This window comes from Lutzomyia longipalpis, chromosome 1 (genome assembly GCF_024334085.1).
Source record: "Lutzomyia longipalpis isolate SR_M1_2022 chromosome 1, ASM2433408v1".
Lineage (NCBI taxonomy): Eukaryota > Metazoa > Arthropoda > Insecta > Diptera > Psychodidae > Lutzomyia > Lutzomyia longipalpis.
Genome location: NC_074707.1, coordinates 14,508,180 through 14,530,984, shown reverse-complemented (window position 1 = coordinate 14,530,984; position 22,805 = coordinate 14,508,180). Strand labels below are relative to the sequence as shown.

General features: G+C 35.9%; 1 protein-coding gene across 1 annotated transcript in view; it reads left to right on the top strand.

Annotated features, from left to right (window-relative positions):
* Window positions 1-22,805, top strand: part of LOC129792487 (STAM-binding protein-like A) — a 781,560-nt gene that overhangs the window by 315,641 nt on the left and 443,114 nt on the right. Inside the window, exon 6 of the transcript XR_008750810.1 lies at window positions 12,415-12,445. The gene's annotated coding sequence lies outside the window, so the exon portion shown is untranslated. The remainder of the gene's footprint in view (window positions 1-12,414; window positions 12,446-22,805) is intronic.

The window sequence follows — 22,805 nt, the reverse complement described above, 5'->3', positions numbered from 1 at the left end:
TGATGTGGAGGGAAGGTGGAGGAGACCACCCACTAAAATATGCATGTGGCATTATGAATTGGTTGAATGAGTTCTTCGTTCGCAGGGTGTGTGTGTTGTGAAATAGTGCGATGGCATAAAATAATCTCCGTGAAAATTATTCACAGCCAAAAACCCAGAATGACCCGGATATGGGGAGATGGCAAGAGAAGGAGCCACACAACAGCGCGTCATCATCATTGTTGAACAAGTCATTAAATATAGAACCCTCTCGTGGAGCCCACTCGAGCTTCTCTGTTTTTTTTTCGGGGGGTAAAAAGCTTCTCTGTGCTTGTGACTGAATATTGGGCAATATTTCATTTTTCACATCCACACACACACAAGAATTTTCTTCCAGCTCCAAAAATGGGGTGGCAAAGAAGGAGGCTATATTGAAGCCATTGTCCTACATTTATGAGTGGGTGGTAACAATGTAGATGGGTTGTGTTATTTTTTTTTATTCTCCTCTTCGTCACTAGCGTGAGAAGTTTCAACTTATTTGAATTTTTATGAGACGACCGCAAGAGCCACTTCACCCAAAACTATAAATGTGACATATGATCAAGGAAGAAAATGTTATATACCTAAATACATATAAAATTATGTTTATCACTTACAGAATGGCAGTGAAACCACTAAAACATCCATGGCACTGACGTGTGAGACTTTGCAAAATTTGATGTGTTTTTCACACAACTTGTGCATGCAAAATGGGCTTGTTTTTCTTTTCACCTGATTTTTTTTACAACGGAATTTATTGACTCACTGAAAATTCACAAGAAGTATTGTTGCTCCGTAGTAGAACCTTTTTCCGTTCCACTAAACATTTCACACAGGGGGTTGAATATTTTTTCCAACTGATGTTTTGTGATTTTGGATCCTAAGAAATTCTGATGGTTTCAAGTTGAAGCTTAAAAGATTTTTTTTCTAAATGTATTTTATGTGTATTGATTTTGGCTTTTCTTTGGACTTCAAGTGTCCATGGCTTTCAGATTTGCTCTAAGCCGGACAAAGAAGCGAATTTTAAGCAATGTCAGGAACTTTTTATTGAAGAATAAAAAAAAATGTGGAATAAAAAGTTTTGCAAAAGTCCTTCCAAAAAACGGCGTATGCGATTTTTTCCGTAGGTAGGTATAATAAGATTAGTTTATTTGAATTTTCTTTTTGGTTAAGATTTTTAAGCTGTCTTACACAATCTGGGATAAAATAATTTAAATGATTAATTTTCAAAACTACCATGAAACGGTTAAAAAAAATGTTTCACCGATCTAAAAAAATTTTTTTTTCAACATTCTTTCACCTGAGCTAGTTCAATCAAATTTCCATTAAATAAAACATTTATTTTCTGCTCAACGAAAAATGTTTTGAGGGTATTATTAATTCCACAAAATGTTTCATTTCATTACAATTTATAGCGACGAACTTTTTCTACCTAAAAAACGCGAAATAAATAGAAAAAGTAACAAAATGTTTGTAAATTATTTTACATATTTGTCCACATTGAGTCTATTTAAATAACTTTTCATTGAATGTTATTGAGTGCATTCAAAGGTACAAAATTTTATTTAAATCTCCGTAATTTGAAATTTATTTGCAAAGAGAACCAAAGCCACCAGATAGAATTTTGAATATGAACTTTTGAAATTTCCGAGAATTTGATGGTAATTTATGGTCAAATTTGCTGCATATTTGAGTCTGCATTGAGAGAAATTAATTAACAACTAATTTGTACCATTGTACTGCAATTAAAAATGTTGCCAATTCAACAAATTCAACAAAGAACTTTTGAATAAAATAGATCTTTTTTTTTAATTCAATGAAGGTTAGATTTCAATGAAGGGTACATTCATTTGCGAACTAAAAATATGCAAATTCCCCGTCTTAATCACAATATTTGCCATAAAGCTCATTAAAATCTTAAATAAATACGAGAAATGCTGAATAGACGGTCTCAGTGGAAATTTAAAAAAGAAAATCTTGAATTAATGGTGGTTTGTATGCCCTGAGGGTGGTTTTTGTATACCTGGGGGGGGGGAGGTGGTTTGTATAATTTCTATATCCAACCTTAGGGGCAAGTAGTGAAGACTCAGAGTATGCTGTAAAAGGCGTTAACCTCGTAAATGACTCTGTGTACATAGGTCTGCATTAGACGCTCTGAAGTGAAAGTTAACTTTTTGCAACATAGCACATACATATGTATGTACTGTACGTACATATACCTTACATTATATTATTATAAAATGTTACCCAAAATTCCTGACGAGCCCTTGTTAAATAGAGAAACCCCTTTCATTTTCTGTAAACTCTAGGGAGATGTGCTGTAAAATATTCTCTGCCATGTGGAATTTTATCACTAGTGATATACATTTTTATGAGCAACGAAAAAAAAGTGTGATAAAACTCTCCTGACTATCTAATTTAGGTGTTTTTCAGTGGCTCCATCAACTTTTCAGCCATCACCGTTGAGTTTATGAGTGTCTGTGTGCGGGGGATGGGTCAAGAGATGTAAATCAGTGCGCTCAAATAGAGTATATATAGGGATGGGGGCATGCTGACCAAATTTACAATCGAGCCAACTTTGCATGAGAGACTCGGTGAGAATGGAGTCATGTGGTGTTGAAACAATTGGATGTGCTTGGGTCCTCAAAAACACAATATTTACTCCTTTTACTCAGGAAACTTTGGGAAAGTCCTCTCTTTCCCTCCCCCATTCACCCCAGTAAAAAGGGATTTCTGCTTGATGTGAGACGACTACGGGGGAGTTGTGAAAATTCAATGAAGTTTCCGTGTAGAGGGTTAATTAATTCCAAAGAATCCATCACCCCACGCAGCCAAAAATCCCACTGGAACTCATATAGAACACAAATACTTTCTCATCAAATGTAACCACAGTGTCAGACTTCCAGGCAAGTACTAAAAACACAGCTTTGACAAGCTCCTGGATTTTGGGCAATTTTCTTATATATTTTGCCTTTGAGCCAAAATTGGCAAATATTTTCAGGCGCAGGAGTCCACGGAAAACAACTATAGGGCGAAAACTATCCGTGGGCCCCCCTGTGCCGGCCGTTTTTGAGCTTTTTTATTCTCACCGATTGGACACCTGCTACTACTCTGAAAAAAAAGGTTTGTAGCGATGTTTGTCAAAGTTTGTTAAAGGATATTAATTTGGAGGTAAATAGGCAATTTAACAAACATGTTTGTTATTTGGAGATTATTGGTTGTAAAATGTTTGTAAATTGAAGAAGAAATACAAAGAAGTACAACCTTTAACAAACATTTTACAATTTTTTGCAAACAAATTTTAATAAATTTAGAAGAGCAAATTTTTTACAAACAGTACAAACATGTTTGTATGATGGTTTGTTTAGAAAATCAAACACTAACAAACATTCTTGATAAAGTTTGTTAAAAGGTTTGTTGTTTTGGTTCATTAACAAACTTTAGCAAACAATTTTGATAAAGTTTGTTGAAAGGTTTGTTATTGTTGTCCACTAAGCGTCAGTTTCAATTGTGCAGTTGGACGCGCCGGTGAGCAATTAAAAAAAATACAGAAAAAAGTGAATTACTCGGCGATGGAGTTTGATTTCATCGATGAGATTGTGGAGGATCCCCAGCTGTATGCCTTGTGCATACAGTTTGGGGTCCCTGAGGCCTATAAGCCACTAAAAGGTACTTTTTTAATATAACCTTAAAACCTGCATGATCAACTATTGGACTGAACATTCTTTTTTTTTTAGATAACGGACTAAATATTAAACTTTTGGAGGGACTCCGAGAGGCAGATTACAGTACGATTTTCTCCCACGCGGCAACACGGGTGCAATTCCGCAGTGAGTGGGAGCACTATAAAGCGGCGCGTGAACAAGCAAACCCGGAAGCCACACATGACCCTATTGCGAACTCTCCTAATACCTGGGGCATCATCTCAGTGGAAGAGTTGATGAACACGACGACAGGAAAAGATATTAATGAATCCTTTCGTAGGAATGGTTATTTGAATCCTCATGCCAGAAACTCATTGATTGATCTTGTAATTAATGATGCGATGAACAGAAATCTTCATCTCTCTGTTGCGCTCATGAAAGTCGTGGTGGAAGAAATTCTGAAAATTTTCCCAGGAGAAAAATCAGTGTGTATAATTTTTAAAAATTGTTGTCGTTTTCTTATAATTAAAAAAAAAACTTTTTCTTTATAGGAGACATATCTGATCACGAAATCTGGTGACAGGAAATCGTACAGTGGGAAATTGTATTTCCGTTACCACAACAAAAAGCGAAAGATTCCAAAGAAAACTGGCGTCGAGGATGTTGTTAGTGTTGGGGATTCGAATCTTCAGGAGGAAGAAAATATTTTGAATGTGCAGGAAATTCAGGATGGTACCGTTTCACCGGAGAGCATCAAAGAATCTCTAAAGGACACAAACATTTCCTTTCTCACAGACGAAATTCTTGCAAAATGGGAATCTTCAGTGGAGCAACGGAAGAAGGATGTCACCAACGGAAAGGCTCACGAATGGCCACTATATGCCAATCAGCATATTGGCTACGCTTTGGTAAGTTCCTAAACAGTCTATATTTAAGTTTTTTTTTATAATTATAGCTTTAAAAAACTTCTTTTGATTGCAATATTAAAAAAAAAGAGAAAATTAAAGCAAAATGTAGTATATGGCAAAAAAAACTAAAATATAGTATGGTATTTATATTATGAAATAAAGTCCTATAATCTCACTTTTTAAGAGAATAAAATCAAGTAATTTTAAACTTAAGAGAACTTAAATAATTAAAAATAACTTTAATTCAAAAAATATGTTATATTTTTCTTTTTTTGACGTAAATTAATATGCATCCCAGTTCATTAAACATAAAGGGCATGATTAAAACTCTTTTTTTTTTTTTAATTTTCTCTAATTTTTTACAAGAAGATACACAAAAGTATCATTTATTTTTTAATTAATTTATAGATTAACAATGATTTCATGAGCATGTATCCATTGACGGATTGTCTGGATACAGAATGGAAAAAATTCTTTGAAAAGATTGGTAACTTTCTGCGGAGCAATGTGAAAGATAAGGACATGAAATCGTGGATCGAGAAGTTGCCAACCATAGAACAGCAGGGTTAGTACGAACTTTTTTCGATCTGAAAAAAGAAATACTTAATCTGTTTTTTTTTTTAATTTAGATGAAAAAGAGTGGCGAATTCTGTGGCTTCTGCCTGTCGTTCTCAGACCTTGTGGATTTCTTCCCACTACATCCCAAGGGAACAGCAACAAAAAGACACGACAAAAGCCGACCTTTCGAGATGCACAAACCAGCATGTTCATCGAAGTTGACCACGATGAGATGATTGATCAAGCTTTGATTCAATTTCAATCGAAACTAAACACAACAGGCAGAAAATTTCACCCAGTCATCGTCAAGGTGGGCCACTCAGAGAATTACTGGGTGTGCATTGAAGGATCTCGCTTCAAGTATTGGAACATAAAAGAGGCTCTAGATTGTTGCTTCAAATGCCTGCACGTTCTACATGGCGGGGACTATCCCACGGAATCGTCTACTGTTTGGTTTTTCCTGCAAACATTTTTCTACAAAATCCAGTCCAACAAGGACAATAAGTATCTGGGGCGATGCAATGAGATTATTACTTTTATGAATAGAAGTTAATAGACGACCAAAGATGTACTGCGTTCTATGTAAATGCGATATAGCATTTATAACCCCAAAGGAATTCACAAAACATTTTGAAATATGCCATGGACAACGTGAGTATATTTGTGGAGAAAATGAATGTTTGCAAACATTTCATAATCCAAAAGCATTCCAATCACATTTAAGAAAACATAAAAATAATCCGAATGACACACCAGTAAAAAACTCAATGGAAGATGTACGTGTAAATGCAGAAGAAGAGTCCGTGTACCGTCAAATGCAATATCCGATTGATGAGAAAATAGTAAATTTTAATGAGATCCAGAGAGAATTCCGTAATACTACCACTAAAGTTGTAGCAAGTCTACATGCAAGAAGTAAATTTTCAAGAGAGGACATTCACTTTGTTCAAGAAAAGATGAAAGATGTAACCAATTTTTTTTCAAATATCCTCAAAAATGAGTTTTTTGACAGTATTCCGCAAGAGAAACGAAACAATTTTCAGACATTAATTCATATGATGGACAACCCATTTAAACATCAAAGCACAGATTACGAAATTCTAAAAAATTTTAAAGAGTTAGACTTGTATGAAGACGTTGAGGAATACATTTATAATGATGTTAATGTTGAAGTTCTACATATACTTCCAATGAAATTTATCTTGAGGAAATTTCTGGAGCTTCCCGGAGTTTTTGACGAAGTGATTAAAAATTTAAATAAAGCAAAAGAAAGTCAAAATTTTGTAAATTTTACGAATGGCGCAGCCTACAAAACACGTTTTCAAGATAGCACAGATTATATACGATTAACTTACTTGCTTTACTCTGACGATTTTGAGATTAACAATCCAGTTGGCCCTCACACTTTAACACACTCAATAAAAGGAGTATATCTAAAACTTATTAATTTGCCAAGTCAAATTTCCTCACAACTTAAAATGATTTTCCCTGTAATGTTTATGTGCCAAAAATTTGCTAAAGATTCTTGTGGAAAAATTTGTAATGAATATTTTGAACCACTAATTGAACTACTAAATTCACTTCATTCAGAGGGCATTACAATTAATGTTGACGGAGTACAACATAAAATAATATTCTCTTTGGCTTTGATAGTTGGTGATAATTCAGAACTTAACAAGATCCTTGACTTCTCTTACTCATTCAATAGTGAGTTTTATTGTCGTATATGTAAACGCACCAAGGCAGAAATGAAAACTGACAGCATTGAGTATCTAGAAACAATAAGAGATGTTAACAATTACAAACAAGATGTGGAAATTGCAGATTATACAAAAACTGGTGTTAATAGAGAATCTGTGTTCAATCGTATAACGAATTTTCATGTAACTCAAAATCATTACTGTGACATAATGCACGACATATACGAAGGTGTGGTGCATTACAGCCTTTGCAAGGCATTGCTCTATTTTATTGACAAGCAAAAATATTTTTCAATAGAATTCTTGAATGAATCAATAAAATATTTTCAATATACAAGACACGACTCGAAACCCACAACAATAATTCAGAAAAGTCATCTAAAAAAGAATAAATTGAGAATGTCCGCGTCTGAGTCACACACTTTCATTAATGTATTTACTTTGCTAGTTGGTCATAAAATTCCATATAACGATCCTGTATTGAAATTTATTGTTATCCTACAAAAAATTGTTAATATAGTATCTAAATTCGAAGTATCCGAAACAAATAGACAGGAATTGAAAAATTTAGTAGAAATTCTCAATAATGAATATATTAGACTTTTTGATGAGCAATTGAAACCAAAGTTTCATTTCCTCGTGCATTATTTTTCCATAATTTTTCAAAGCGGACCCCTAAGACCACTAGCATGTAATAGATTTGAAGCGCGTCACAAGAGTTTCAAGGACTATGCAAAAAATATAACTAGTCGCAAAAACATAACTCTCTCCCTCGCAATAAAAGCAGGCTTGGAATTCGCTCAATTATTTTTGGACCCACAATCAAATTTTAATTTAGAAAGAATTGTACTCGAAAATCCTGACTTTGCCCCAACACAACCTTGTATAAGACAACTCTCTAAAATTCAATCGTTTGATATTAATTCACCGTGCCTTCATTATAAAGCACTCACTTTCGAGGGAAAGACTTTATTAAGAAATGAAATAATTAAAATAGAAAAATCATTTTATGAAGTTGAAAAAATTCTGGTAAACAATAATAATATATATTTAATATTAAAAAAATTAGTAACAAGATTAAATAATAATTTTAATTATTATTACATTACAGGGAAAGAAATGGGCTTAATTATCATAAATGTAGAAAACGATAAATTTGATATTTGTAAAAGCTATTTCTGCAATAATAGAAAATGTATTACAATGTAAATAAATCTTGTTAATTCTCATTTAAAAGAATGTCTTTTATTTTAAAAGATACAAATTAAAATAAACAAGCTTGTAATATTTTGCTAAGGTTTGTAAGGGGGCCATATAATTTTTTATACAATTTTTTACAAACAATAACAAATTTCTACAAGCTTGGGTATTCTTTTTGGAAATAACAAACTAGGAGATTAAAAAGTAATCTCCTTTGACAAAAAAGGGCTTTGACTCCTTTTCACTTCCATGTTTGTTAAAAATTGTATGGGAGTTACAAACTTTGACAAACTCAAATGCAAACCTTTTTTTTCAGAGTACCATGCCGGCGACTGATGGGATGAGTGGCTCCAATGCAGATCTTACGCAATTGACACCTGTTGCTAGTGGCAGCAAACGAAAAGGATCTAGTCCTCCGTTGAGGGGATCACAACCGACTGTTAAACAACCGACACTAACTGACTACTGGCAAGGAGCGCCTACCAGCAATCGTTTTTCCGGCTTGGAGGAGGATCATCCAATGTCATCGGATGTCAACAATGAACTGAGAGATGAGATAAGAGATGATAATGCCCAGAGTGCCGAGTCAAGACAACAACCTCGACCGCCACCAATTTTTGTGCACAAGGTTGAACATATTGCGCCTCTCAAATCTCAACTGCAAGAATTGACCAATGGAGCTTTTATTTTAAAAGTTCTCTCTGGAAATCAAGTAAAAGTGCAAATCTCTACAGTGGAGCTATATAGGAGTGTCTTAGCTAAGCTGAAGGAAAAAAACATAGAACTACATACATATCAATTTAAAAAGGAGAGACACTTCCGCGTGATCCTAAAAGGACTACATGCACTCACAGCACCCGAAGAAATAAAAAATGGGCTTTTGGAAGCTGGACACCATGCAGTAAATGTTTGTAATGTTAGACAGAGGGGTACTAAAAAGCCTCTACCTATGTTTTTTGTTGACCTTGCTACCAAGGAGAATAACAAGGATATTTATGATGTAACGAGATTTTTGAACACTGTTGTTACCGTGGAGCCTCCCAGATCCAGGAGGGAGATCCCACAATGTACACGATGCCAGCGCTACAATCACACTAAAACCTTCTGCACTCGTGCTCCACGATGTGTTAAATGTTTGGGCGATCACCACACCACCCAATGCACAAGAAAGGAAAAGGATAATGCTGTTAGATGCGTGAACTGCAATGAAAATCACCCTGCCAACTACAGAGGATGCTCTGTTCATGTGCAGCTTCGCCGTAAGCTGTATCCTGCGCTCAGAGAAAGGACGACTAGAGAGAGAGTTTCCACGCCTCCTCCGTCTCCGAATATCAACAATGTCCCACCACAAGAATCAACATATGCAGATGCTGTACGGCAAAATGGTTGTCAATGTTCTGAGAATCACCCCACTCAGTCAACACAACCCAAGAACGACATGGATGATTTAAAGTCAGCAATGATAGGATTAATGAGCAAAATGGATACTGTTCTGACCCTATTAACCACGCTAGTCGCTAAACTTTCATAAGATGTTGGACAACATAAAAATCTGCACCTGGAATGCCAACGGATTATGCGCACATGTACAAGAGCTGCGCGTATTTTTAACTCAATTTGATATTGATGTGATGCTAATTTCTGAAACTCATTTAACAGACAAAAGCTACGCGAGATTCCCTGGATACACAATTTATGCCACAAATCATCCGGATGGGAAGGGCCATGGTGGTTCGGCGGTCATCATTAGCAATAAAATTCAGCATTATGAGGGTGAAAATTACAGAGAGGATTATCTGCAGGGTACATGTGTGCACCTCAATGATCTCTCGGGCCAAACGCTTGCGGTGGCATCAGTTTACTGCCCACCGCGACACAACAACAAAAAGGAGCACTATGGGAAATTCTTTGCAACACTTGGCTCAAGATTTATTGCTGGCGGTGACTACAATGCCAAAAATACAATGTGGGGCTCACGATTAACTACATGTAAAGGCAGAGAGTTGATGGTGGCAATCAATGATGGAGGTTTATCGTTTCTTAGTGGAGGGGATCCTACCTATTGGCCAACGGATAGTGCTAAAATACCAGATCTCCTGGACTTTTTTGTTACAAAGGGGATTGATGGTGGGCGCTGCAAGGTGACATCGCTTTTGGATTTGTCTTCAGATCACACACCCATTTTGCTGACTTTGCATGAGAATGTTCAAACAACTCAAAAACCACCTACGCTGAGCAACAAGAAGACCGATTGGACTTTATTCAGGAATGAACTTGATAAGCTCATCTCACTGAATGTGCCTCTGAAGACGAGTGAGGATCTTGAGTTGAGTGTCGAGGAGCTCACGACGGCAATACAGCAGGCTGCATGGCGCGCAACACCGGAGGGTGGCACAATGAAGTCCAACAAGACACTTCCACACAATATCTCAAAGATGATTGCTGCCAAAAGGAAGCTGAGAAGCATCTGGAGAAGGACCAGATCTCCTGCGGATAAACATGCCTGGAATGTGGCTGCTAAGGAGCTGAAACGTGTACTCAGGGATGCAAGAGATACTTCGGTGCAGGAATATCTATCAAATCTTACCCCGACTCAGGCCACTGATTATAGCCTGTGGAAGGCGACAAAGTACTTAAAGCGCCCACAGCAACCAAATCCTCCACTTAGGGCTGGGGACGGCTCATGGTTGAGAACAGACGAACAGAAGGTGCATGCGTTTGCTGAGCATCTTCAGAAGGTATTCACCCCTTGGGACATGGGAGTGTCAGCGCTCCCCCAATCTGCTGATGCCTCAATTGATTCCTCCGCAGATGATCCTCGTATAAAGTACTTTAGTCCCAAAGAAGTCCAGGCAGTGTTCAAACGGATCAATCCAAAGAAAGCCCCGGGATATGATTTGATAACGGGTCGCATCCTCAGGGAGCTTCCTTTCAAGTGCATCAGACACATCACACACATTTTCAATGCGGTGTTGAGATTGCAGCATTTTCCGAGCTTTTGGAAGATAGCGCAGATTATGATGATCCCGAAGCCTGGGAAAAAACCGGAGGAGGTAGCATCATATAGGCCTATAAGCCTGTTGCCTGTCCTGTCCAAGGCATTTGAGAAGCTCTTCTTGGAGAGAATGAGGCCAATCATTGAAGAGAGACAGCTGATCCCCAACCATCAATTTGGTTTCCGGCGGCAGCATTCTACGGTGGAGCAAATTCATCGAGTTGTGGACACCATCAGTGAGGATCTGGAGAGGATGAGGTATTGTTCGGCCGCCTTTCTGGATGTTAGTGCTGCATTCGACAAAGTGTGGCACGAGGGGTTGCTACACAAGATCGAGAAACAACTGCCTGGCCAGCATTGTGAGGTTTTGAAGTCTTATCTTCTGGGACGACATTTCTTTGTGAAGCAGAAAGAGGCGCTCACTGGATTGGTGGAGATTCATTCGGGGGTACCACAGGGAAGTGTCCTGGGCCCCGTTTTGTATTCCATATTCACTGCAGACATCCCAACTACACCTCAAACAAAAATCGCAACTTATGCTGATGACACTGTACTGCTGGCATCACATGAGGACCCCGTGTTAGCTTCTCGTATGCTCCAAGAGGGATTAAATCGTCTGCAGGAGTGGTTTACCAAGTGGAGAATTAGGACAAATGAATCCAAATCAGTGCACGTCACATATACCCTCAAAAAGTACACCTGCCCTCCAGTTAAGTTAAATGATGTGCAATTGCCTGTTGCGGAATGTGCCAAATACCTCGGTATGCACATGGACCGGAGACTCACCTGGAAGACACACATTTGGAAGAAAAGGATGCAGCTCAGTGAGAAAATGAGGAAGATGTATTGGTTGGTCGGGAAGAGATCACAATTGTCACTCGATAGCAAATTGCTGCTTTATAAGGCTATGCTGAAACCCGTGTGGATGTACGGGATAGAATTGTGGGGGAGTGCATCAAATTCAAATGTGGAGATTCTGCAGAGATTTGAGAACAAGTACCTCAGAACAATCACCGGAGCGCCGTGGTTTGTCTCAAATTACGCTATTAGAGGAGGTGTAGATATGCTGACGGTCCAGGAGGAAATTCAAGACAGACTGCCCAAATATAAAGAGAGAATCTCCAATCACACAAATCCACTTGCAAAGAAACTCCTAAAGGAACGTTATAAAAGACGCCTTAAAAGATCTCGCGTAGTCAATCTAGATGTTATTTAGATGTCTTATAGTTTTTTGTCTTAATATCTTTTGTTACACTTGTTATGTAATGAAATGAAAACTCCAATATAGGGTGCTACCACTGGGTAGTATCTCTCCGTAGACATTTTTCATATACGACAAAATATTTCACTTATTGTTATAAATATTGTAAAACAGATTGTGAAATTAAAAGGAGTTACACAAAAAAAAAAAAAAAAAAAAATGTAACCACAAATGGCATCTAACATCGGGATGGAGGGTGGAGAGTGCTGAGAAAATGAATGTGGAGTCTATAATCTATTCCTCATTCTCCTATTTGTTAGTGTACTTTGTACTTACGTGTAGAATGGTAATGGTCTTCATAGTTTACACGTCTAAATCACGAACTCTGTGACTCATATTAGGAAACACGATTTCACCTCTTTTTCCTTCCAACAACCACCCATCCTATGGGACGATGGTGGTCCGGGTATCGGGAGTGAAATGGTGAAAATTCATTTGGAAGTGTAAAGGGTTCAAGTCACGTCTCCCAATCTCTCTAATATGCTCGACAGACCATTTCACTGTTTTCCTCCTATTTACCCATGATGCTACTGATGCCTCCACCATGTATGTATAAAGTCTCATAAGCTTGCCTTTCATCCCAAAGATACCTTCAGAAATCCTCCTTCAATTGTTACACACAAGGAAGAAGATTCAAGTTTATGCTCCTTTTTTTCCACAACAAAACCAAACAATTTTGTCCATTGTCTAATGACGAGAAGAATGATACTGAAAATTTTCTATTACAACCCCCGCACTGGAAAATATATACATACATAATATACTTAAATCTCTTTCTCACAATTTTCTATTCTTATAGGTAGAGATTCCTATATATGTATTATTTTTCTTCCGACTTCCATGAATGTGAGGAATATGTATAAATTTATTTTATACCACAGCCATGTTGGGAAAAATGAGAATACATTTTAGACACGTGTTGGTTGAGAAAATTTTACTATACGGAAAAGAAATGGAAAATAATTTTTGCTTAAGGTGTGTTACGTCAGAGTGTGAGGTAAAAGAAGTTTCAAGAGTGAAAAGAGTGTAAGGAAATATTTAAATTGGAGAGACATTCCAATAGGGAATTGAGAAAATGTAGAGTTGATTCAGTTTAAAATCTTTTCTTTTCTTCAGTTGTTATTTGTGTTATTTAGTGAGTTTCATAAGATTTTTGACAGTCTATGAAAAATGTTTAAAGTCTTTAATAGTTTTTTTTCGTTCTTTAGTCGGATGAGTCAGATTATAAAAAAATAAAAAATCATTCTGAAAGATTTTTGGGATATTTTTGAAGTTATAAAACGATTTAAAAATACTTGGTGTTGGCCACGAAGTGGAACACCAACTAATATAAACTGTCAATATTTTTCAACATTTTTATCTTCAAAATGTAACAATAGAAACCTCAAACTTATTTATAAAAAAAATAATTCTTGAAGGACTTGAGCCAAAAAAATCAAAGAAAAGGTCAATTTTTTTTTGTGGGTGTGCCTAATTTGTTAATTTAGTAGATTCTATGAGCTTTTTTCTTAAGAAAATTTGTGGTCGTTTCAAGAATTATCAAAGAAAAGAATTTAAAGAATAGGAAAATTTATAAATCGAAACGAAGGAAACGAATCATTTTTAGTTAAAGGCTTAAAATTAGTTTTCTCATTTTTCACTAATCTTTCACAAATTATTAGTAAAAGATAATCCAAAATTATTTATCTAAATTGACTCAACTAATCCCGATCTCCCCTTAAGCTCAATTTCTTATAGATTTGAATTTATCAAAGTCCCAAAATTCTCTTCAAAAGAACACTCTCAAATACTTCTTATAAATAGTTCCACTCGTGGAGATGCTTTATTATAAGAAATACCAACTAATATTTCAGAGATGAGCTGAGTGCCAAACTTTCTAAGCCCACCACTCTTGCTTGTCTAAGGCCTTGTCTGTGAGATCAAAAATTGAGTCACATATCGTACATAAAATACGGAGATAGTGGGCACAGTAAATGATTCTAATCATAATTTGTGAGCTTATTTCTTAAGGAATAGAAATGAAGAGAATAGAGCTTTCGGAGAGGGCGTTCTGTGAGTGTGAGGAAGATCAAGGAGAGAAAACAGAAAGCTGTCACTCTAAAGCTGTGTTTATTATCGTCATGGCATTCGGAGCTTGTGGGCTGATGGAAGTGAAAATATCGTTACATATAGAAAAATATGATAACCAAACGGGGAGATGCTTCCACCATTTTGGCCTACATTTGGAATTGTCTAGAGAAATAATTTAATCAGCTTATTTTCACAAATGTATATAACATGTCCAATTCTCACGAGTGTGCCCTCATCCACCTAAAATTGGGTCATGTTCCCCTTTATTCAATATCATTTCAACTCTCAAACTTATTGTGGTTTCGCAGCAACATAGAATATCATGTTTATATGTGTATATGAAAATGAGATGGGATGTTTTGGTTAAATGCTAATTTGCTGAAGAGATTATTGTGTGTGTGTTATGTTTATGATGAAAAGAACATTAATTAGGATGGATTGAAGTTGTTGAGAAAATGATTTTCCATCATAATATTGAATTATACATCATCAAAGATTATTTTCTATTTTCACTTTAGCCTATTAGGGCTTTGAAGAAGGAGGAAATCATTCTATTAGGCTGCTTATTGCCCGCAACATAACAAGATAAATGAATTCGTTGTAAATTCAATTTGAACCTTTAACGTTTATTGTTCCGCCTCTTGTTCTATTATTTCGAATTTTCCTTTATTGGAAAAATTTCTTAGAAAAATTGCTGAGAAGTTGGTCAACTTCGATAAAAAAATGTCTGAAGCTTCCATTCCTAGAAATACGATGCAAAATTTTTATTACAACAGTCTTCTTCGAGGTTTTCCCAGAAATTTTCCATCCTACAACATCATCTCATTGTCAGTAAGCAGGAATGGTAGGGGGTGAAAAATTCCTATCCTAAGAAAATGTGTTTATTCGTACCATTCCAATACCCTTGCGTGACCCATTCCATCCCTGTCTTCCCTACAAAATAGGCAGCAAACATTGAGAATGAAAAAAATGTATACCCAGAGGGAAATCCGGAAGCAAAAGAAGAAGTGGAACAATGTAGTGAATCACTGTGAGTTTTTCTCTATGAGAGACATCAAAGGGAAATTGAGTAGAAATCTTCCAATATTGCGTTCAAATATGGAAAGTTACTTTCACGATTTTTCCTTTCCGTGGATCACTGCAATAAATTACCAATTTAATCAAGCATTACGACATTGTACAAAACATGCGAATATCTCGAATATCTCTTGCTATATATTTTTGTTTTCCCTCCATCATCCAAGATATTGGTTGTATATCTTTTTTTTTCTTCTGTTTCCTCCACATATATACGGTATTTACTGTGTTTATAGGTATTTTGCGTGGTATCAATACCAAAAAGAAAAATGAGCGAAAAAGAACGCAAGAAAGGGGGTGGGGGTGGTGCGGAAAAAAAGAAAGAAAATCCTTCTAATAATATTTTTTTTCTCTTGGAAGGAAATTGCTTCAAGTTCTTTTCGTATTTATCTTACCATGAGGCCCAAGTTCCAGGGAAAAGAGGAACATCCTTCTTAGCACGAGATGGGATAATGAATATCACTTTCATAGAAATATTACTTTGTATACAAAAGCTCCTGTGAGATGAAAAGACAACATTTTTTTTTTCTTAAAATTCCAGAGAAAAATTTAAATCTTTGTAATTGAAAGGATTTTCATCATCATATTATTGTACGAAAAAAATTATTTTTTTTTATTTTCAGGAAAAAAGAATTTTTAAAACCTCTCTGTGCTTTGAAAAAAAAAATGGATGAATTTTCTTTAATCTTCAGAATTTATTGTTTTTATAAAAGAGAATTACCTCTGCCATAGAATTCTATTGCAGACCATTAGTGGGCAGTTCAATGTAATGTCACACGAAATAAACTTCTAGAACTCCACCTACATGTCACATACTCCTGTATCTGTCGTTTCTTCGGGCAGCTATTGATTTACTTCGAGAGGTATGGTTTGATACACCCACTAAAAGGATTTAATCGATTTTTATTACCCTAATAAACTGATCAGAGGCAAAAGATTTTCATTTTATCTTCTGATAGAGTTTGAGATGAAGAAGAAAAAAATTCGCCAAGTCCAATTAGAAAAGTTCAAATAGCATGCAATCAAGTCATAGCTAAATTGATTGCTTTCGTAAACCCATCTTTTTCTTCGATAGTCCGCGCGTCCTTTTGCCTCTAGGGCACGGCGATGGGGTTATAAGAGAATGATGACCCCTAGCGGTCTCGTTAATCATCCGCATGGCAGAAATGCTTGGGATGCCCAACGAAGTGTATGGCATAAATTTTAATAATAGAAAATTATGGTTAGACAAGATGATTTTTCAATAGCATCGATAAAAATTTCAAAGAAGAAAATTTTAATAAGAGCCACAGTGCTTTATGTATAAAAAAGCTCAACTCACTGTAATACCGAAAGGGTAAAGCTTTCATAATAAATTCTTCGGCGTAAAAATCAGCTAAAAATTTTTTTTGGGTAAAAAATTAAAATTTTAACTGTTTTTACCCAGATTTGCTTTAAATTCAAAAAAATCTGTGTTACCTTAAACACCTGAGAATTGTTTAAAGAATTTGAATTTTCAAAAAATATATTTATGTAGGAAGATAATCTTACATGGGCTAATAACTTTACTTAATTTGAGCTAAGCGGGTCCCAAACTGAATCGGACGAGCGGCAAAGGGCTACTGGTTACCTATGAGTGCCTGATGAGCGGCATAGAGCTAACGACTCATCTCACTCTTTCACCCAGAGCAGTCCAACCCTAGACACACATAGTGCCATAGCTCAACATATAATACGGTAGAAGGGTTTCTCTACCGGGGCACATAGCATTGTTCTACATTTAGAATATTTATATTAACACCTTAAATATTAGTGAAGCAGGTAGAAATGAAAATCCCGAGTAAGCTTTTAGTTGTGTTTTAATTTTCAAGTTTTGTCTGTAATTTTCTGGCAGCACATCTACAAGTTTTCCTCATAATTTACTCTCAAAGCTTCAATGAGTTTTCCAGTTCAATTTCCCTCAAATATATTTTTTTTTACAAAACTTTATTGTCAAATAATTTTATTTTTGTGCTTAAAGGGGTTTAAAGCTCTTTTTTTTATAAAGCTTGTATGGAAATAAGGAGTATATTAAAATATTTTATTTTACCAAAATTGCCTCAAAATGTCCTTTAAAATATGCCCAATTTTTTAAAGATCATGAATAAGTAAGGAGAAGTGTTGAGTTTTGTAATTGGGAGATGGTGGTGGGCTGTGAGGCTGAATATTAAGGGGATTACAGTAGTATGGGTAATTTTGAGAGCATATAAAACATTAGGATAATTCGACATGGCAAAAAAGCTTTTTTATGAACGTCAACGTGTACTAATGGGATAATGTATGTTAATAAAGAGCAAATTTTCGATACTCAATAAATTGGCAATTTTAACCAAAAATATGTATGTAATATTCATACATAATCTTCAAGTTTCTCCACACAATATGCCTTATTACATGCAAAATACCCTCCTTTCATCTATTTCGTGAAACTTTGGTATTAGAGGCAGATTCTTGTGTGTGGTAAGAATCTTCAAAGAGCTTTGTATGGTTAAATTTCTGGAACATCAGAGATCAAAAGCGCAGCAAAATTGAGCTTCGAGTAAGTTCAAATTCCAAAATCCCATCTTTAATTGTCATCTCGACTACGCTATACGAGTAATTCAATATACTCATTGAAAGTTTGCCTTCTTGTTTTGCAGCAGAGCTGTTCTTAATGACGCTTACGGAGAATATTCACTTGTATAGTGTCTTTTCGCAAGCACACGTGCCTCACTGAGAAAGTAGAATAGTCAACAGATGGTGACCAGAATTAAAATTAAATGTTTGTCTTATGGTGCTTCAGAGCCATTTTATCGCAATGTCTTCCACCCCTGATTGCTTCCCCCACACCCATTTCGTCTCGCACACTCTCTTGCAAACAATCCCATTCTCCTTTCTGGTCCCGTCAAAATGTCTCTCAGAGAGCATTTCGTGAAGCGTAAGCAGTGAAAAACTATAAATTTGCACAAATTTAATTAGATTTCCCGCATAAGGTTGTTTTGGCGTGCGAGTGGGTGGAGGTTGTAATTTGTTTTCCGCGCATTTGCCACATGAAGTGAATTTAGGCGTTAGGCAGCCGGCTGAGGGGGAGGAATATGGGTGGTGATTATCAGTGGGAAACCACAGCCCAGTGTGATTGAGGTGGGATATATACCTTATACTTTGCCAAAGGTGTGCGCGCGGATGAAGGACACACCACATGAGAGTAGGAACATTTCCTCGCGCTGAGATTTATTGCATTCACAGAAGATAATTTCCAACCATAATTCAGGACCTTGTGCCCGGAAGACACCAATGTTGTTAGTTCATTGAGATTTCCATTTGTGATAAATGCCTTTCACTCGCCAAGCCGCCCGCAATCTCATCCTTATTCTCCCTCAACCTTTATCTCCCACCAACGCGCTAAATTCACTTCTTTCCCATCATCCACCTTTTTTGCCATCTACGCCGAACCAGTGAAAATGTACCCGTACCCATTTCACTTTAACACCCTTCATGAAGTGTGGAAAATTACTTGCAAGATCTTTTAATTTGTTATAAAAATTTTTTTTTATGAAAAGAATAAAATAAAAATGCGGCAAGGGTGACTTTTTGTAGAAAATAAAGTGTTAGATGTGTTCTGAACTTTCTCCGCAGCAACTACATGCAATTTTAAATTTTTCTTTTACAAACTTATGCTATTTCTTAGCCATAATCTTGTGAAATCTTCTGTTGTACGTAATACTTTCTTTCATTGTTTCGTTTTAGTTTATTTCTTGTTCTATTCGTTGTATAAAATGTATTTTCTAGGTAGGAAAAAAGACAAAGTTTACCAAAGGAGTTTATGGGTAGTCACTAATATATGGAAAAATTCGTGAAATGTTTAGAAATATTTAAAGGTACGAAAAGTGACGAAATTTTTGCATTTTTTGGAAAATCTTTGCCGGTATTTTCCAGCTAATTTTTGTAGAAAATGAAAGTTTATTTTACGATTTATTTAATAACAAATTTTCCCATATATCAGTGAATAAAATTGCTTTGTTTTTTCCATCTAAGGAAGCTTTAAAGTAAAAAAAAAACATTTTGCAATATTAAAGAATACATTCTATGCAAAAGAATTTTATTGACCCTCTTGCTATTTTATTAAAATGTCCAAAAGAATTAAACGGGTTAATAGAGTCAATAACATTAATAACATAAATAATTATATATGTATGTAGGTAGTTTAGATATATTTGTAAGTAATTCCCAACATTTGTACCTATTAGAAAAATTTCTTTATTAAGCTATTTCATGACGAATAAAGCAAAATTAAATGATTGCTCCCCTTGTAATTAAGGAATTTGATGAAGGTCTAACAAAACGTAAAAGAAAAACATTTAGTTAGTTGTTTCAATAGCAATTATTATGATATTACTGAGGTATCTTTTATTGCTTATTTCACCTTTTTTTACTGTCCATAAATTGGGTCGTTATGGTGAAAGAGCCATTAATTAAACGAACGTGTAAACTTTTGTGATTACAGTATTGATAACAAATATTCCATTGTTGACATATTTAACATTGACAACATTATCGATTTCAAAGGATAATTGAAATGGCACGCTAAAGAGGATACTCGGGTTAGTTTAGGTATTACATTTCATGGGAGAGGAAGAAAGTGAAACGACTTTTCATGACGTAGTAGAAGAATGAAAAAGAAAAGAAAAATTATTGGAAAATTAATGGTCTTTGACTTTGAGAAAGAAAATTCACGTTCTTTTGATATTTTCAATTTATTATTTTAACACTTCTGATTAGAAATTCAATCCATGTCAGCAAAAAATCAATTTTTTAGGGCTCTTACGCCCACTAGGTCCTAAAGTTCTTTGTGGGGGGAGTACATAAGGAGGAAGAGGTGGAGATTTGAAGGCGTTTTCTGAAAATAAATGTCATAGAAGAAAAGAACGTTTGAAAAAGTGCCATTTTCCATCATTTTTACCCATGAAAAATGCTATGCAATAAAATCTCCTAAAAGCCGTACGGAGAAATGCTTTTTCCGCAGTACCACAATTGAAAATGAAAGAGAAGAGAAAGCATTTTGTGCATTCATTCATGGTTAAATGAATTTGAAGTGGAAGAAAAACTCATGAACAGCTCCAAAATAGAGCGGACAGTTTTTTGGTGTGAATTTTCATGCAAAAAAAAACATTAAACAGCATTGCTCCATAAATCTTTTCAAGGGACTATGGTTGGAAATTTCAATAGCCCCATCTCCAATTAATATGTCAATTTGATTTTGCTTTTGTACTGAAAATAATTTAATTTAAATTCATTTCCACTTTCCATCAATTTCACAGCATTGTGGGGCATTTTTTTTACAAATATTCTTCATAGCATTATACATAATGCGATGGTTTAAGCAGCATTAGAATAAATTATGAGGTTCTTCCTACGCATAGTATTAAGATTCGTATCTAAAAGAGAACACTCTATATTAATAATCAATTTACCACTACATTTCTAATACATTGATTATTTTGTAGGGATAGTAAAGGAAAAGCTTTCGTTAATCTCCTTTTTCCTTCCTCATTGACTTTTCTTTTTCTTCTGTCCTTTTGCTGAACTTTTCCCCATTTCGTGTATAAACGTTCCAATGATTCCAAGATGTTCTATATATACCTCTTTTCTCCATTGACACTCATTCTCATCAATTTCTTCCAGACCTCCCCCACATTTCTCACACTTTTATATCACTCTTCCTCTCTCCGCTCTGCCCTGCGGTGTTTCCTTTCGTTCAAGCTCTGGGTGTATTCTGTCACTGAGCTTTTCACGATGAACGACTATTCGATGGGAGCTTTCGCACTTTCCCACCCATTGCTGCCTCTTCTCTATTCATACACATCAATTGAATATCACACAGTCACCTCCCTTCAGCCCCATAAAATCAGACTTTTGCTGTGCGGTAAATTTTCGGGGATCTACAGTGTGGCTTTACCCCGGGAGCCACTTAATGCCCCGTGCCTTTGGGGGAAGAATGGACGAGGCCCGGGTTGGTCGACAGCCATCTGAATCAGTCATACACAACAATGAGGTCACCAATGGAATACCAATAAACTGATTTATTATTGTCACATTGTAATTTATTTGCTTTCAAGTGAATTGAATGACTTTGGCACACAGATGCTTTTCCTCATCATCCGATGGAGCCGCCTGGTTCATATTGCTCATTTTTATTCATGCCCCTCCCGGGAAATTCGAGTGGATATTATATACATAGTATGGAGGATGTTGGCACAATATTTTTGCTTTATTTGCGCGTGGCAAAAGTAATCACTTGTTTTTGGTACTCTAGCCGAGGAAATTTGGAGGAAAATTGTCCCCATTATGGGGATACTTTGCTGAGCGATAATAATTCTTTGCCCACCAATGGCGCCCCTTGATGGTTTTATGTCACGATGTATTGGGCTGAAGAGGAACTATAATTTGCCAATGGCCAAGGGACAGGGTGACGAGCATTTTCCACCCACTGTGTGTGTAGCCACAAAGCTCAACGGGGGAGAGAACCCTTATCAGGAGGAGATTCAACATTTCAACTCATACGTCCATCATGATTAGCATCTGGCATACGCAGAAGGTCAAAATAAACTCACACCATCTATCCCCTTTCTCCGCATTACATGTGATACTATTAACTATTGAGAATTATAATTCAGTGAGGGTAATTTGGAGGGAGTTTTGGGTGCGAAGTGTGAGTCAATTGTCGTGTCGTACAAGAAGAAAAAAATTGAGATAACCTAATTAGTCGACAACAAAAAAATGTGTTGAGGTGATCAATAAGGGTGTTGATGGAAAGTTTTACCTTGTCAGGTAGTTTGTTCTTCTCACACGGGGATTACGTTTTCCATGATGTTTCGATCTAGTTTGAAAAGTTTTCATAGAAGTACGTTCTTTACCTTCCTGATAAACTTATTGCTCAGGTCAGTGATGACTTTGGGGAACTATGTATTCAATACAAAATAGGGAAGAATGATGTACATGTACAAGTTTTAAATTTATTTGAAGCACCAGAAGGATAGCAAACCACGAGGAATCAAAGGATTTTTGTATACAGTGCTGTGATTGAAGCTGTTGCATTCAATTCATTTCAAACATTTCATGTTTTGCAAGGTATTAGATTAAAAAATACATTAAATTGAAAACATTTTACAACAAAAACACACTCTAAATTTTTTCTGCAGACATTTACAATTTAAAACCGAGAGATTTACAATTTACAATGGAACAAACAATTTGTGATATATATGTGTACAACATAGTTATTTCCTCCAAGCGGAAGTTGTAGAATAATCTATCTCTCTGGGTTTTTTCTCCATCCACCTCCAAAACCCTCTCTTTCATGCCAAACATCAGCAGATT